The 14,850-nt window shown below is 39.2% G+C and overlaps 1 pseudogene; it reads right to left on the bottom strand.

Moving 5' to 3' along the window:
• The window catches only part of LOC124513581 (leucine-rich repeat-containing protein 37A2-like), a 43,147-nt pseudogene that overhangs the window by 13,146 nt on the left and 15,151 nt on the right, over nucleotides 1-14,850 (bottom strand).

The raw sequence follows: 14,850 nt of genomic DNA, 5'->3' as shown, positions 1-14,850 counted from the left end.
TAGAATTCTAAGAGTTTGAATAAATCTGAAATATGGCCCATACTGAGGATAAAAAGCAATCAACTTTGGCTCAGGTCATAATCTCGTGGTTCATGGGTTTGAGCCCCACATCAGGCTCTGTGCTGAGAGCTCGGAGTCTGGAACCTGCTTCAGATTTATCTTCCTCTCTCTCTACCCCTTCCCTGATCACTCTCTGTGTCTTAAAAATAAATAAATGTTAAATTTTTTTTTCAAAAAAGCAATCAATCAAAAACTAATCCATAATCTACACAAATGCTACAATTAGCAGACAAGGACATTTAAAAAAGTTATTATAACAGTATTTCACATATGGAAAAAAACCCCATGCCTCTACTTAACTCAATGAATCGTGCAACAACTTCAAGTGGCCTAATATATGTATACTTAGAGTCCACGAAGGAGAGGAGATATAAAATAAATTTGAAAAAATAATAGCCCCCACATTTCCAAATAAGTAAACCCTATAAACTCACAAATCCAGGAAGGTCAATGAACTCTGAGCACAACATGGATTAAACTACATGTTTAGTTTAATCCATTAAACACGGATAAAACTACACCACGGCACATCATAATGGAACTGGTCAAAGCCAGCGATAAAGAGCAAATCTTAAAAGCAGCCAAAGGAACAAAACCACACACGACATACAGAGCAACAAAGATATAACAATGACAACATATTTCTTGCTGGAAATAATGTAAGCCAGAACTCGGTGGGGCAACATCTTTCAAGCAGTGAAAAGGAGAGGGGGACCAAATAGCTATCAAGCTAGAATTCTATACCCAAAGCTTTCAAAAATAAAAGCAACATAAAGACTATCTGAGACATACAAGAGCTGGAAGAATTCATCATTAGCAGGCTTACACTGTAGAAATGCCAAAGGAAGTATTTTTTTTAATGTTTATTTGAGAGACAGAGAGAGAGGGCACGTGCAGTAGGCGTGTGCAAGGGGGAAAGAGCACTGAGGAGACAGAGAATCCCAAGCAAAGCCCAACGCGGGACTTGAGCTCACAAACTGTGAGACTATGACCTGAGCCAAAATCAAGAGTTGGATGCTTAACTGACTGAGCCACCCAGGTGCCCCCAAAGAAAGTATTTTTAAGCAGAAGGAAAAGAAAAGGATAGCAGACGGAAATGTGGATCCACACAAAGGAATGAAGAACATTAGAACTGGTAACTATATAGGTTATCATTTCACTTCACTATATGTATGTATATCATTTCACTATATGATTTCACTTATATGTAGAATCTCAGAAAAAAACAAACAAACAAGGGGTGCCTGGATGGGCTAAGTCAATGAAGCATCCTACTCTTGATTTCGGCTCAGGATCTCAGGGTCCTGAGATCGAGCCCTGTGTCAGGCTCCACGCTCAGCATGGATTAGATTAAGATTCTCTTAAGATTTTCTCCCTCTCTCTCTCTCTCTCTCTCTCTCTCCTCTGCCCCTCTCCCCAACTTGTACACTCTGTCTCTAAAATTAAAAAAAAAATACACCAAAAACCATAAGATACCTAGGAATAAACCTAATCAAAGAGGTAAAAGATCTGTATGCTGAAAACAATAGAACGCTTATGAAAATAAATTGAAGAAGACAGAAAGAAATGGAAAAACATCCCATGCTCAAGGATTGGAAGAACAAATATTGTTAAAATGTCTATACTACTCAAAGCAAACTACACATTCAATTCAATCCCTATCAAACACCAGTATTTTTCACAGAGCTAGAAGAAACAATTCTAAAATTTGGATGGAACAAGAAAAGACCCCGAATTATAATGTTGCGAAAAAACAAACAAACAAAGCTGGAGGCATCATGATTCTGGACTTCAAACTGTATTACAAAGCTGTAATCATCAAGACAGTATGGTACTGCACAAAAACAGACACATAGATCAATAGAATAGAATAGAGAACCGAGAAACGGAGCCACAAATATATGGTCAACTAATCTTCCATAAGGCAGAATATCCAATGGAAAAAAGATAGTCTTCGCAATAAATGGTGTTGGGAAAACCGGACCGTAACATGCAGAAGAATGAAACTAAACCACTTTTTTACACCATACACAAAAATAAATTCAAAATGGATGAAAGACCTAAATGTGAGACAGGAAACCATCAAAATCCTAGAGGAGAACACAGGCAGAAACCTCTTTGATCTCAGCTAAAGCAACTTCTTACTAGACATGTCTCCAGAGGCAAGGGAAACAGAAGTACAAAGGAACTACTGAGGAGTGCCTGGGTGGCTTAGCGGGTTGAATGCCTGACTCTTGGTGTTGGCTCAGGTCGTGATCTCAGGGTCGTGGATTGAACCCCGCATCAGGATTCTCTCTCCACTTGAGATTCTCTCTCTCCCTCTCTCTCTGCTCCCCCCCATGCATACATGTATGTGTGTGTCCATGTTCTTAATTAATTAATTAATGAATAGGGGCACCTGGGTGGCTCAGTTGGTTAAGTATCTGACTTGGCTCAGATCATGATCTTACAGTTCGTGACTTTGAGCCCCGTGTCAGGCTCTGTGCTGACAGCTTGGAGCCTGGAGCCTGTTTCAGATGCTGTGTCTCCCTCTCTCTCTCTGCCCCTCCCCTGCTTGCACTCTGTCTCTCTCTCTCAAAAATAAACATAAACAAACAAACATTTTTTTAAATGAATTATTGGGACCTCATCAAGATAAAAACCTTCTGGGGCACCTGGGTGTCTCAGTCGCTTAAGCTTCTGACTTCAGCTCAGGTCATAATCTCGCGGTTTGTGAGTTCGAGCTCCGCATTGACTCTCTGTTGACAGTGCGGAGCCTGCTCAGATCCTCTGTCTCCCTCACTCACTCTCTGCCCCTACCCCACTCTTGTGCTCTCTCTCTCAAAAATAAACATCCATTAAAAAAAGATAAAAAGCTGTACAGCAAAGGAAACAATCAACAAAATTAAAAGGCAACTGATGAAATGGGAGAACATAGTTGCAAATGACATAATCTGATAAAGGGCTAGTATCCAAAATATATAAAGGACTCAACACCCAAAAAATCAAATACATAATCCAGTTAAGAAAAGGGCAGAAGACATGAATAGACAGTTTTTCAAAGAAGACATCCAGAAGGCTAACAGACACATGAAAAGATGCGCAATATCACTCATCATCAAGGAAATACAAATCAAAATCACAATGAGATACCACCTCACATGTGTCAGAATGGCTCAAATTAATAAGTCAGGAAACAACAGATGTGGAGAAAGGGGAACCCTTCTGCACTGCTGGTGGGAATGCAAACTGCTGTAGCCACTCTGGAAAACAGTATGGAGGTTTTTAAAAAGTTAAAAATGGAACTACCCTACAACCCAGCAATTGTACTACTAGGCATTTAACCAAAGGATACAAAAATGCTGATTTGAAGGGGCATGTGCACCCAATGTTTATAGCAGCACTATCAACAATAGCCAAAGTATGGAAAGAGCCCAAATGTCCATTGATGGATGAATGGATGAAAGATGTGGTATATGTATACAATGGAGTATTACTTGGCAATCAAAAAGAATGAAATCTTGCCGTTTGCAACTACATGGATGGAACTGGAGGGTATTATGCTAAGTGAAATTAGTCAGTGAAAGACAAAAATCACATCACTTCACTCATAGGAGGACTTTAAGAGACAAAACAGATGAACATAGGGAAGGGAAACAAAAATAATCTAAAAACAGGGAGGGGGACAAAACAGAAGAGACTCATAAATATGGAAAACAAACTGAGGGTTACTGGAGGGGTTGTGGGAGGGGGGATGCGCTAAATGGGTAAGGGGCACTAAGGAATCTACTCCTGAAATCATTGTTGCACTATATGCTAACTAATTTGGATGTAAATTTTAAAAAATAAAAAATAAAACAAGGTAAAAAATAAACAAAAAATAAACAAAAAAAAACAAATGAATGAATAAACAACAACAAAAAAGAGAAAACACTTGTAAATATGGAGAACAAACTGGGGATATGGACAAAATGAGTGAAAAGGGTTAAGAGGTACAAACTTGCAGTTATAAAATAAATAAGTCACCAGATGAAAAGTACAGCATAGGGAATATAGTCAATAACACTGTAATATACTTATTGTGGTGATCACTGTGTTGCACACCTGAAACTAATTTAATATTACATGATCTATATATACTTCAATAAAAGAGATAATTGAGGGGCACCCAGGTGGCTCAGTCAGTTAAGCATCTGACTTCAGCTCAGGTCATGATCTCACAGTCTGTGATTTCAGGCCCCACATCAGGCTCTGTGTCTACAGCTCAGAGCCTGGAGCCTGCTTCAGATTCTGTGTCTCCCTCTCTCTCTGCCCCTCCCCCACTGGCACTCTGTCTCTCTCAAAAATAAAAAAATAAAAAAATAAAAAAAGATAATTGACTATTTAAACAAAAAAAAATAATATGGTGTGCTAAAAGTAAAATGTATGAGAACAATAGCACAAAGGTCAGGAGGGGATCAATGGAAGTACACTATTTATTGTAAGGTTCTTATACTATTCATGAAATCATATAATATCATTTGAAGATAGACTGTGATAAGTTAAACATGAACATTACAAACCATTAAACAGCTACTAAAATAACAAAACCTGAGTTGTAACTATTTATCCCCCCACCAAAAAATAATAAAACGTACTAAATCAACCCAAGAGCAGGAAGAAAAAGAAAAAGAAACAAAGAACAGATGGGATACATAGAAAAGAGTAGACAGTAGCTTTAAATGTAATCATATAAATAATTACATTAACTATAAATGGTGTAATCACCTAATTAAAAGATAGAGTTGTCATACCGGATAAAAAAGCAAAAGCCAACTATATGCTGTCTATAAGATTCATCTTCAATACAAAGATATAAGTAGGTTAAAAATATGGAAGAACTTATGCTTTGCTAACACTAATCAAACGAAACCTTGAGTGGCTATATTTACTATAGGACAAAGTCAATTTCAAAGCGAAGATATTACCAGGGATAAATGAGGTTATTCCATGGTGATAGAAATGTCAACTAATAGAAAAGACATCACTTAAAAATTTATGTATCTGATAACACAACTTCCAAATATATTAAGGAGAATAGGAAAGAGAGACACATAAGTACACAATTAGAGTTGGAGATTTCAATATCCCTCTCTCAATAATTGACAGAAAAAATATATAGAAAATGAGTAATGATACATCAGACTTGAAAAATACTACCAACCTACTTGACCTAGTTGACATTTATAGAATACTCCACACCAAATCAGCAGACTACATATTTTTCTTCAAGTGGGCACATAATATTTATCCAAATAGACCATATTCTCATCTAGTACCAGAATTCATTGGCTATAAAACAAGCCTCAATAAATTTAAAAGGATTTCAGTCATCCAACATATTGTTCTGTGACCACAATGGAATTAAATAACAAATTAACAGATCTGTAAAATCCCCAAATATGTAGAAACTAACCAACACACTCCTAAGGAACCCTATTGGTCAAATAAGTCAAAATGGATATTAAAAACTATTTTGTACCGACTGAAACTGAAAACACATGTCAACATGTGGGATGTTGCTCATATAGTATTCATCTTCCCCAGTGTCCACTTTTAAGAAACTAGAAAAAGAAAAGGAAATTCATCACTGAGTAAGGAGAGAAAATGGAATGATAAAGATCAAAGCAGAAATTTTTAAAAAGGAAAACAAAAATAGAGAAGTCAGTGTAATGAAAAGGCACTTTTTAGAGAAGATAAATAAAACTGATAAACTTCTGGCCAGATTTATCAAGAAAAGACAAGAGAAGACACAAATTATCAATATCAAAAATGAGAGGAATGACATCACTACAATTCTACAGATACTAAAAGGATAATAAGGGAATATTATAAAATACTTTATGTCAATAACTTCCAGATGAAATAGATTCCCTGAAAGACATGAACTACTCCAAAAAATAAGTATGTAATTTAAGTAGCACTATTACAAAAATAAAATCTGTAGTTTAACACTTTCTCACAAAGAAAGCTTCAAGCCCACATGGCTTCACTGGTGAATTCTAGCAAACATTTAAGGAAAACATAATGCCAACTCTGCACAAACTGTACTAGAGAATTGAAGAGAGGGGAATACTTCCCAACTCAATTTTAGGGCCAACATTCACCTTATGAAAAATAGATAAAGACATTAGAAGAAAGGATACATAGAAGATCTCATATACTGCTGGCTGGAATGCAAAATGGTACATCCACTTTAGAAAACACGTAAGCAGTTTCTTAAAAAGTTAAATATACACTTAGCATATGATGTAGCAATCCTGCCATTAGGTATTTTACCACCTCCCCCCCTCCCCCAATGAAAACATATGCTCATACGAAGACCTGCATGTAAGTGTTTTAAGCAACTTTATTCATAAAGGCCAAAAAGCTAGAAACAACTCAAATGCCCATTAACTGATGAACGCATAAACAAACTGGTATATCCTCACAACTGCAATACTACTCGGCAATAAAAAGGAAATGAACTACTGACATGTGCAAAAACATGGACGAGTCTCTGGGGTGCCTGGGTGGCTCAGTCAGACAAGTGACCGACTTTGGCTCAGGCCATGATCTCATGTTCCGCAGGTTCATGCCCTGTATTGGGCTCTGCGCTGACAGAGCCTGGAGCCTGCTTCGGGTTCTGTGTGTGTGTCTCTCTCTCTCTCTCTCTCTCTGCCCCTCTCCTGCTTATGCTCTCTGTTTCTCAAAAATAAACAAACGTTAAAAAAGTTAAAAAAAAAAACCAAACATGGATGAATCTCAAAAGGATTATGCTGAAAGGAACCAATCCCAGAAGACTGCATACTGTATGATTTCATTTATTTATTTTTTGTAATGTTCATTTCTTTTTGAGAGAGAGACAGAGAGAGATGGAGTGCAAATGGGGAAGGGGTAGAGAGACAGGGAGACACAGAATCCGAAGCAGGCTCCAGACTCTGAGCTGTCAGGACAGAGTCCGATGCAGGGCTTGAACTCACGAACCGCGAGATCATGACCTGAGCTGAAGTCGGACGCTTAACTGCCTGAGCCACCCAGGTGCCCCTTGTATGATTTCATTTATAAGACACTGTGGAAAAGGCAAAACTACAGGGACAAAAATTAGGTTGGTGGTTGCCAGGGCTGGTGGTGACAAAAGGGGATTGGCTGCAAAGGCACATAGGGGCCTTTTGGGGTGACAGAAATGGTCTACGTCTCAAATGTGGTGGTGGTTACATAACTACACGTTTGTCAAAACTCATCAAACTGTATGCTTAAAAAGAGTAAATTTTATACCTCAATAAACCTGACTTAAGAAAACAATAAAACAAATCTAAATAAACAACTAGGTGAAAATACACATAAGAAAAATCAACTTACAGTGTTTCCAATTCAAGGGTCATCATGAGGATGCTCTCAACTGTTGTAAGTGACACCTGTGTTGATCCCATGTCTCTGAAGGAGAAAGCCCAAACATGCGTGATTTGAACCCAAGGATAAAAATTCTGTACCTAAAAAGATACTTAACAACATGTGATTACTTCAATTCTGGCTTCTTTGTCAAGTCAGCTCAAGAGTTTTCTTGCTACGGACAATAATTTCAGAAAATTCCCAATGAAGACATTTTATGTGCATCATCAAATTAATCACCTTGGTGCTCAACAGTACAATCCTTTTTACTCTTATCCTCATTTTCATTCTCAATTGCATCCACCTCTCTTGATTAGTCTTTTTTTCTTTTAATATACACCTTACTCCACTTTCCATTTTGAGATAAATGGTATTTCTACCTACATCTACAAGTCCCATGTCTGTTACGTGTTCTTCAATACTACTCCGTCCTCTGCAGGCTATCTTGCCCATATACGTTTTTTCTTTGCTAAAAATGCTTATTTCAATAACCCAGTCAAAATTTAAATTACGACTTTTTAACCAAAACGCAAAATACTTAATCTTTTGATGACAACAAAAAAGATCAGAAATCATCTCATGAGCCATGAGATTGTTGCAATACTTACAAATATTTTAATGCTGGCAACTTAAAAAGATAGGAATCTTCAACAGCTGACAGAGGGTTACGACTGATAATTCTGAAAAATGCAATGGAATTAAAATGATCTGCATTTCCAGTAATGACTACCATGAAAGTTTATGTTCATTTTGGGGGTATGGAACTGGAAGGTTAAAACTAATCATTGTCTGCCTTTGCCTATAAATCACCCTTAGATTCTGTAAAGCACTCTTCCTTTGGGAACTACCCAGCTCTCTGGACGATAAAGTGGAGAACAGAAAGAGAAAAAAAAAATTTTTTTTTTTTTTTTTTACGTGGACAGCAAAGCAAAGATATGCCAAAGAACTTTTTGGGCTGAAAACCCTAGAAGTGACTATGCTGGTAGGAAGCCCAGGCTCTGTAGGAAATACTGTTTCTAGTGTCCTCTATAATTCGAGGTGCTTTTCCTTTATCTCTAGAAATGTAAAAAACTCCACAGTTTAAAACACCCGGTTAAAGACAAAAATAGGACCAATTCCTCAGTTTGGGGGCCAAAGACAAAGGGATTAATCTAAGAGGAAATGGTGGAAGCTATACCCCCACCATGTGTATTCTCCTATGACAGCCTTTGTTAGGTGGCATATGATCCCGTTTCCTTATCCATCTCCTGGACTGCCAGCTCCTTGAGGGCAGGGAGCATACTCTATTGTCATTTTTGTCCCTGTGCCTGACAGAGTGCTTGTTATTTACTAGTTACTTCGTGAAGGCTTGTTGAATAAATAACATTTTGTCACTGCTTGACACAAGTTTTTATTCCAAAATGCTGAGTAGATTTTCTTCTCAGTTCTTTACAGCAAAAATAAAGTGAAGGAAACAGGAAGAAAGAAAAGAAAATCTGCCTTTAGGTTGACTCTGCTCAAGAATCATCACTGTACTTTTGCAAAATTATAAGGATAATCATCACAACCAATACTATTGAGCTATAGGGCATCTGTGATCAGCATTTCACATTTAAACCTCACAAGAACCTTATGTGATAGATACATCATTACCCCATTTTACAAGTGAGGAAACTGAAGTACAGAGAGGTTGTATAATTTGTCCCAGTTTGTCAAGCCAGTCAAGAAGCAGAGATGGAATCTGAACTCAGTTCTGACCCCAAAGCCTGTATTTAACTTGTATGAAAAAAAAAGGGGGTTTAAAATAGCCGTTACCTTAAACTTAACTTTGAGAGCATCAAATATAGAAACACTTTGCTGAACTTCATCTCTCCATCTGGGAGAGCTTCTCTAAGAATTACATTTTCTATTTTTATTCCTTTCCTCTAATCATCTCCCATGATTAAGTATTTAATTAGCCTGTGATCATTGAGACTTTAGAGATTTCATTTCTTATTTTTTTATTCTATTTTTTGAGAGAGAGAGTACAAGAGTATGAGTGAAGGAGAGGCAGAGGAAAAGAGAGACAGAGAGAATCCCAAGCAGGCTCCATGCCCAGTGCAGAGCCTGACATGGGACTTGATCCCATGACCGCAAGATCATGACCTGAGCCGAAATCAAGAGTCAGGCAGTTAACTGAGCCACCCAGGTGCCCTGAGACTTTAGAGATTTTAAAGCCCTGTTACAAGTGAATCAGTGAAAATGAGAAAGGAAGGACGTCTGAAAATTCATCCTTCCGTAAAAGCAACAACAACAACAACAACAACAACTAGCAAAAATGGTCAAAATCAACTTTCTCAGAACTTTGGAAATTTTACCCAATGGGCTTGCAGCAACCCGGAGAGCATGTAGTAAAGAAAAAATTACTAATTTCTATAAGAACAGTGAGCTCTGTTGTTTTAACTTGTCCTCAACCTCTGCTCTCCATCCTGATGATAGCCTTAAAAATTGCCCACATCCCAGGGGAACAAAATGGAGCTGAAGTTCCTTAAAGCCTCATTCCCAAAGAACAAACTGTCATTGTTTTACCTGTCTAGTGGGGTCCCTAAAAAACTTCACTTGAAAGCCTTGCCCTTGACCTCACTGAGAACTGCACAGTGCTAAAACAGCCTCTTCCCAAGGGGCATTTTTTGAAAACAATTATAGATTAATGTTTTAATCTGGCAGCTATGTGAGGCAATTGATCACAAGACAAAAAATAGCCTAAACAAAAAGCCTAAAAGGAAAAAGCTGAGAAATGAGATGCCCATAGGGACTTTGAAATGCTCCAACATCTTCCTGGGCAACTAGAAGACCACAAGACGTATTCCTGGGCATGTAGAAAAAAAAACCTTAGCACTAATAAATGAGTTCAGCAAGGTTACAGGACACAAGATCGATATGTAAAAATTAGCTTTATTTCTAGACATCAGCAATGACTATTCCAAAGATGAAATTAAGAAAACAATTCCATGTATAACAGTACTCAAAAGAATAAAATACTTAGGAAAACATTTAACCAAAGAAGTGCAAGAATCACACTAAAAACCACAAAACGTTGTTGAAAGAAATTAAAGAAGATTGAAATAAATGTAAAGATATGCCATGTTCACGGATCAGAAGAAAATACTGTGAAAATGGCACTATACCCCAGATTGAACTGTGGTTTCAGTATAATCCCTATCAAACCCCCAACTGACTTCTTTCCAAAAATTGGCAAGCTGATTCTAAAATCTGTATGTCAATTCAAGGGACCGAGAATAGCCAAAGTGATCTTTAAAAAAAAAAAAAAAAAGTTTATCTATTCATTTTGAGAGACAGCGAGCATACACACCCGTGCAGAAGAGCAAACATGAGCGAGTGTGAGTGGGGAAAAGTGTGAGCAGGGGAGGGGCAGAGGGAGAAGGAGAGGGAGCATCCCAAGCAGGCTCCATGCTGTCAGTGCAGATGGCAACACGGGGTTCCATCTCACAAACCATGAGGTCATGACCTGAGCTGAAATCAAGAGCTGGCCACTTAACCAACTGAGCTACCCAGGAGCTCCAAAACGATTTTGACAACGAACAACAAAATGGGGAGACTCACACGCCCTGGTTTCAAAACCTACTTCAAAACTACAGTAATCACGGTGTGGTACTGGCATAAGAACAGACATGTAAGCTGATGGAACAGAACTGACAGTCCAGGAAGAAATCCTCACATTTATGGCCCACTGATTTTCAACAAGGGTGCCAACACCATTCAATGTGGGAAGACTAGTGTTTTCAAACGATGCTGGGACAACCGTATATCCCCATACAAAATAATGTAGTTGGATTCCTACACTTCACACCATATATAAATATTAACTCAAAATGAGTCAAAGACCTAAATGGAAGAGCTCAAGCTATAAAACTCTCAGGAGAGAAATCTTTATGACCTTGGATTTAGGCAACAGTTTCTTAGACATGACACCAAAAGCACAACAAACCAAAGGAAAAATAGATAAACTGGACTTTATTTAAAAATAAAAAAACAACCCAAAACTATCATATGTCTGATACAAGTCTAGCATCCAGAATACCCAGAATATATAAAGAACTCTTAACACTCAGGAAAAAGACAAATAATCAAATGTTTCAATGGGTAAAGGATTTGAAGAGACATTTGGCCAAAGAAAATACATGAATGGCCAATAAGCACATGAAAAGATGCTCAATGTCTTAGGTCATTAGGGAAATATAAATCAAAGCTACAATGAGATACTACTCTACACTCACTAAGATGGCTATGATGGAACAGAGAGACAATGATAAGTGGTAGCAAGATTTGGGGAAACCAGAATCTTCATACATTGGTGGGAATGTAAAATGGTGTAGTCACTGTGGAAAACAGTTTGGCAGTTCCTCAAACGGGTTAAATACAGAGTTACTACATGACCCAGCAATTCCACTCGTAGGTATGTACCCAAGAGAATTAAAAACATATGACCACACAAAAACTTGTACGTGAATACTCATAGCAGCATTATTCATAAGAGCCAAAAAGTCAAAATAATCCAAATGTCCAATAACTCATGAATGGATGAACAAAATGTGATTGGAGCACCTGGGTGGCTCAGTCGGTTAAGCATCTGACTTTGGCTCAGGTCGTCATCTCACAGTTCATGAGTTCGAGCTCTACATCAGGCTCTGTGGTTTTGGATCCTCTGTCCCCCTCTGTCTCTGCCCCTTCCCCGCTTGTGTGCGCGCTCTCTTTCAAAAATAAAGAAACATTAAAAAAAAGAATGAAGTACTGAAACATGCTACAACCGGATAAATCTTGAAGCCAACAAGCTCTGTGAAAGAAACTAGACACACATTTCGATGAAATGTCCAGAACAGGCAAATCCATAGGGGCAGAAGGTAAATTACTTGTTGCCAGGGGCCTGGGAGGAGGGGAGAATGGGGAGTAAAGGCTGATGGGTATGGTATTTCTTTTGAGGGGGGTGATGACAATGTTCTGGAATTAGCAGTGATTATTGTCTATCAAAGTATACCATTGGACTATATACTTTATAATGTTGCATATTCTATTATGCGGACTATATCTCAATTTGAAAAAAAAAAAAAAAAAAAAGAACCACGTTGTGATAAATAGAGAACCAGTTGCCAGAAGACCAAACATGTTAGTAGGTGGAGAAAAGGGGAGCGAAGATTCAAACTCTTCCACAACGGAGGTCAGAGGGAGTTAGCGGTGCGGCTGGGAGCCATGCATTTTTGTTCTTGCCTTGGAAACTCCCCTATTCTTCCTATTCCAGCCCATTCTTCTACGTTTTTTCAGGCCCATTAACATGTCGGGTTTGTGTAACACTAGTTAATATCCAGTCAGACAATGTTATGAAGAGAAAGAACGTGAGTGTCACATGTCTGGTTAAACACAGTTCCTCAACCTTGAGGCTCTGAATGTCCTTTGGCTTTGAAAAAATAACAATGGCATTAATACCTACAAGCTTACTGGTGGGCTCTGTGCAAGTAAGCTCTTCCACGTGTGTGTCTTCCCCTGCCCACCGCTCCCCCCCCCCCCGCCCCGCGCCCACCCCCGGCTCCCTATTAAGAAAGACTATGAAGAATTATGCAGCCAAAACAATTTAGTAGTTTGTTATCCTTCCCCCCAACTATCTCAGTGCTCTACCCCCACTGTCCCCCCCTCTTTCCTGGTAGCTCACCCATGGCCTTATACCCATCGGCTCAGTGCTTCCTCTTACCAGGCAGCCCTCCTGCTGAGATGAATGCCCCGTGTTTACCTGTAGTGAAAACAAAATACAGGCCACTCCAAATTATCCTATTTCCTCCTGTCTTTAGTGCCGCCTTTTCTTCACGGAGCGATTGTGCCTGAGCCAAGGGGAGAATGAGAACTGACCCGACAGGTTACATCTGCTGGACCGACAGCAATTGTTTTTCCACAGACTGCGATACGAACGAACGGTGGACATTGCACCAGAGATCATCTCCATTTCCGTTCAATTCCCTCATTTTACAGATAAAAGGTGTGCTGACTCAGTCTATTGGCTTTTGGACATTCGTGGGCTTATCTTGATGGGACTAAAACATAACAACAGTTATCCTCCAAGACTGTCTCATAATCAAAGTTGAAGAAATACTGTTCTAGATATTTTTTTTTTTGTTTTTTAAAAAACTGTATCTTATTTGAAGAGGAAAACTCAAGTATTTTTGCAAAAGCTTTCTGTTGCAGAGCAACGGGACAGACTAAAGGTAGCTCACAAAATAAGGGAACATTTCTTACGTGTTATTTTTTTTTCTCCAAATTCTTCTACAGAGGTCCAGACAGATGGGCTACGTTTCCTTTCTATTAACTGAGGAGACAGAGAAGACTTGAGGACGGAAGCTTGCCACCACTGCCCTGAATGTACTGAAATCCTAACAGCTTTAGCTGAAAAAATGTCCAAAGCAGGCAGTGACAATAAATTTCAAATAGGACAAACTCCAAACTCTCTATGCTGGAATCCCAAGGCATGGAGGGAAAACTGGCTCCTTGGAGGAAAGCAGTTGAAGAAATAAGTAGAGCGATCTAGGCCCTACTCCGGTATGTTTGAAGTACTTGGGGATAGAATAACCCCTTTCCTTTATTCATCTACATAGGTCCATGAGCCATGAGAACATGACTCCCCATGTGAAGCTCCTCAATGCAAGACATCTAACGGCATCACGTAAATCCTTTCTCAGGGGTTGGGCGAAGCCTAAAGAATCTGAAATGGTGAGCCTATGTTTTAATTAAAGTTCTGAGAATAGCCTTGAAGAGGAGTTTCTGGCAGTGAGGACCAGCCCAAGAAGCAAGGGCCCTGGAATCAGGCAGACCTAGGTCTGAATTCTGGCTGTCACTTCCTGGTGAAGGGACTTAAGTAACGAACTTAAGTCTCCGAGTCTTTTTAGCAGCATTTACCTCATAAGGCAACTTGAGGATTAAAGGAAAGAGCATGTGCAAAGCACCTAGCATAAGGCTGGGCACAGAGCGGGTGCCTAGCAGTGACGACGTGATATTTGCACCAGGCGGTGAGCAGGAAGCCTGGGGATGCCCATAGGTGGCATGGCCAGGAGCTCCAGAAGCATAGGGAAAACGAGCTCCCTGCTCGAAAGGTCCTATTCCAGGGAGAAGCTGACTCCAAGGGACGACGCCCAAAAGGCCAGTTGTCATTCAGGTCCTACCTAGTGCCAGGGAATGCGGAATTGTATTACTCGCGAAGCTTCTTAAGTGGTTCTGTCACTTATTGACAGTGTGAACCTAGGCAAGTCACCCGATGTCTCTGAGTTTCAACTTCCTCATCCCCAAAATGAGGATAATACTACCTGTATCACAAGAGTTGCTGGAAAAACGAAAATGAAGTGCCGTGTGAGGGGCCACGTCCGGAGCATTTCCCACGTGCCA

This window comes from Lynx rufus, unplaced genomic scaffold, assembly GCF_022079265.1.
Source record: "Lynx rufus isolate CCGP_SWC_20201006 ecotype Redwood Valley unplaced genomic scaffold, mLynRuf1.p SCAF_18, whole genome shotgun sequence".
Lineage (NCBI taxonomy): Eukaryota > Metazoa > Chordata > Mammalia > Carnivora > Felidae > Lynx > Lynx rufus.
The sequence above is the reverse complement of the archived record's forward strand: the minus strand, read 5'-3'. Positions and strand labels throughout refer to the sequence as shown.